Raw genomic sequence first — 4,046 nt, forward strand, 5'->3', positions numbered from 1 at the left:
GTACATCTGTATTGCATCGATTTTAATGTAATGAAGAGGTACTATTTGATGCGCACTTTGAGAAGACGACCCGAATTTCACAGCAAGTGGCGATATTACCAACCTATCTACGCTATGTGATATTATGATAAATTCCCGGCTTGTTTAATTTCGCTTATTAATTCCCCTGGAACCTACTACACTCACCCTGATAGAAAGTAGACTATAATCTTTCCTCGATAAATAAGCTATCTAAACACTGAATGAAGATTGTTTCAATCGGACCTATCGTTACTGAGATTGACGGGTTCAAATAAATAAATATAAACCCAAACAGTCTTATAATATTAGTGCAGGTTGGCACAGTGTTTACTTGACAAAAACATTATCCAACTGCTTTTTTCTTCACATTTTCATACACACAAAATCTCTACGTCCCATTTCATACTGTCTTACCACACACTTTCAATCAAACTTAACCTATATACTACATAAGAATAAACAGTAAAAATTTCCCTACATACCACAGACATATAAAACATAAATATTACCTTAATATATCTGACCAAAGAATATAAAAAGTCCAACACAAATAAAAGAAAACTCGCAGCTCGGCCGTGGAGGCAAATAATTGTTACTACGCACGCGATCCGAACACGCAAACTTATCTTCAAGCATAGAATAAGCAAAGCAACAGGATTTGTATATGTATGCGTAATATATACAGCTATATATGTATTACCAAACATGTAAGTAGACCTACACTGCATGCAATCGGTCGATAATTTATTTTGTACAGAGAGACTATTTAAGAGACTCTTGCCCATTTTCACCAAGAAATACCTTTTAGGGATTTCGTTTTTACCAAAGTTTAAGTGTCCCTTGTCATCTTTATTATTAGGGGACCCTTATTCTAAGTGACACTTAGTTAGGGAAACGTTAAGAGATTGTTGGATTATTATATATTGGATATATTGGATTATTTAACATAAAACACCTATATTTCTACTACATTCTGACAAAAAGTTTTCTTTCTTTCTTTTTGGGCTAATGATGATATGATGTCCTCCTAGTCGATTATCGGCCACAGCGGCTGTTCTCATTCAAGGAGATTAACCAACTGCGCAACACATATTATAGTGCACAAGCATTTGCTTGGACACAGGTGCACTCACTATTCCTTCACACTCATAGCGCGATGGGACGACCATCCGACACCACCGGAGAGAGATCAGGCGCAGGACCGACATTTACGTGCTCTCCGATGCACGTGTGTATTACAATGGTACAGCTTGGCAAAAAAGAGTGTGGAATAAATGAGGTCAGCACTATCGCACCTGTGGCAACCCGGAGTACTACGACTCACAGATTTTGATATTTGTTATTTTTGAAGATATTCAATCCTAAGTAGGCGATGTCCCTTGGACACTTCAATGACCAGTATTAACGATGTTAACAATTTTTATTTGATTTTGATTTTTAGTTCCAACTGTCACCGCGTCAGACTCTTTTTTGCCAAGCTGTAGTACGCGCATTAGAAAGATCAAGTATTTAGCCGGTACCAGACTAAATGTTTTTATTGGAATCATGATTTTCTTTAAAAATTGTCGTACATCGGGTCGACTGTTTAGATTGCAGTGTGCGGGTACTATTACATTGTAAGAAAATGTCGGTTCTTGCAGCTTTTAATGTGTACTTTAGATCTTCTTTTCAAAAGTTGATGCATGTTTTTTCGAAAACTGGTTTTGGAAATGCTGTTGTATAGGTATTCCTTTTTGTAATTTAGTTGGCACATAATCGGATATGAATATAACTGATGGTAATAGGTTACAGTCGCCTATAGACTGTTGTAATGTTCATATTTGCCTAAAAATATACACATAAAGAAAAAAAATAAAACCTATCTGATAAGTTCCGCAGAAAAAATCAGAGGTCAGCGTTTGTCGTAGTAGGCATAAGATGTGAAATGGTAGGATGAACAGGCAGAGAATCGGTGTTTTACCTGGCCTAATGTAAAAGACGGATTGCCTGAAAGAAGACACGAATATGGAGTAGATGTAAATATGACTAGTAAGAGAGGAATGGAAGCGGAGAACATATATTATTGCGCCGACTGCAAATATTTTGGCAACAAATCAAGAAGAAGACCACTCTAGTAGAACATATCGGAACTGACTCAAAATAAGTATTTATTGTCAGTGAGGATCGATAACTGTCGAGCCATAGGTACTTACCTACTAATATTATAAACACTAAAGTCACTCTGTCTGTCTGTCCAACTTCAAAAACTACAACAACTACAGAACTGATTTAAATTTAATTTGGCACACAAATAGTCTGGAGCCCGAGAAAGAACATAGGCTATTACGAAAAGTGTTTTCCCAAAACGTGTACGAAACCGCGGGGTACAGCTAGTTATTATGTAAAGTATAAGATATAGCCTATACCTTTGAACTCTTACAATACAAGATGTAAGATGAAGATGGTTTGGCCTTTACTTTAATCTCACATTAACTATAATTTATCGCTAGCAATTTATACAGACATTATCTTGTTAAAATGGTACTACTAACGCCATCTCTTGTCGAGTAGCAGAAACTTTGTAATGTGCTGTCGTTTATGTAGTGTGAAATTGCAACTAAACTGTTTGATTATTTATTTGTAATTGTTGTTTACCTACTTCAATAGATTTCATTTTCTTTATTATACTTTAAATTCTACAGTTTGCAATAGTAAGTAGATGGTACCAAAAACTTTTTTAACTCTAAAATTCCGTAAACGGTTTAAGGACAATAGGTAAAGATTGTATAGGAAATAATATTTATCACAATGAATAAAATTAAATACACTTTGCTTCTAATAAATACCTCTATTATGTTATAACAATAAGCCAAACAAATGAATGTCGATCTTTAAAAGAATCTATTCCGATTAAATTCTAATAATCACCACCACACAGTTTAATTCCCATACCTATAATTACAACATCAAAACCCCAAATAAAACCGCAGACCACAACAAGTCAAACATAAACTCAGTTTCCTTTAGTTAAAAGAAATTAAAGTTAAATACGAAATTACCATGAGATGCTATCGCTAACATTGCACGAAAACAGACAATCGACCATTGTTCTTGGTAGATAGGGAAGCGAGTTTTAATCTAAATTTTCTCACTTTTATAGTTGGTTTTAAAGGTTGGAATTTCTGACTAGTACTTCTAACAAGTGAACTTAAATTATTTACTTAGTTTTGTTATTTTCTATAGTACTGATTGTTACCTAATTATAACGGTGTCCTCCTTTTTTCACGCGCGTCGGGAACGGACAAAGTCTAGCTTCCCAACAGTGACAAAATGTTTCAAGTAGTTTTGAAGTCTTCAAAGTACAAGCAAAGGAAAAAATCCCTGTATAATATTACCTACCGCTAATCTCAAGAACTACTGGAACGGTTTGAAAACTTATTTTAGTGTGAGATTTCAGCTTATTCATCATGGAAGCCCTCTCTTATCCCTAGGTCCTCTTTTATACGGGTGCGCGAAGAAATTCTGAGGGAAGCTAGTTTAATAACATTGTAAAGGTGAGTCATGAATGAAGTTATGGTAAGAACTAATAGTACTTAAGATCCTGCCTCTCAAGTATGAGTATGCGAGTTCAATTCCACTTCAGGCAAGTACCAATGTATGTAGCTTCTGTTATTTAAGTCAGTATATGTGCACTATTTCTACATGTGACTTGGACACCAATAGCCAACTAATATTAAAACAAAATATCGTAATAAAATCATAGAAGTCTAAAATCGTCAATCCGCCACGAGCGCAAATGGTGATAAACACTCATTCCTTCTCTGTTTGAGAAGAACCGTTTGCCCAACAGTAGGACGATAAAAAGGTAAATATGGATTAATGAGTGCCATAAAAAGGCTGTTAAGTAATAATAAAATATTCTTATTCTTATTTTTTATTGCACACTTAACAACAAATATGTAAAAAGAATACAGACAGTTTATGTACTATGGCGAGCTTAACCCAGAATTGGGTTCTCTTACAGCGAACCTTAAAGCCATAGAAAG

Source organism: Helicoverpa zea, chromosome 27, assembly GCF_022581195.2.
Source record: "Helicoverpa zea isolate HzStark_Cry1AcR chromosome 27, ilHelZeax1.1, whole genome shotgun sequence".
Lineage (NCBI taxonomy): Eukaryota > Metazoa > Arthropoda > Insecta > Lepidoptera > Noctuidae > Helicoverpa > Helicoverpa zea.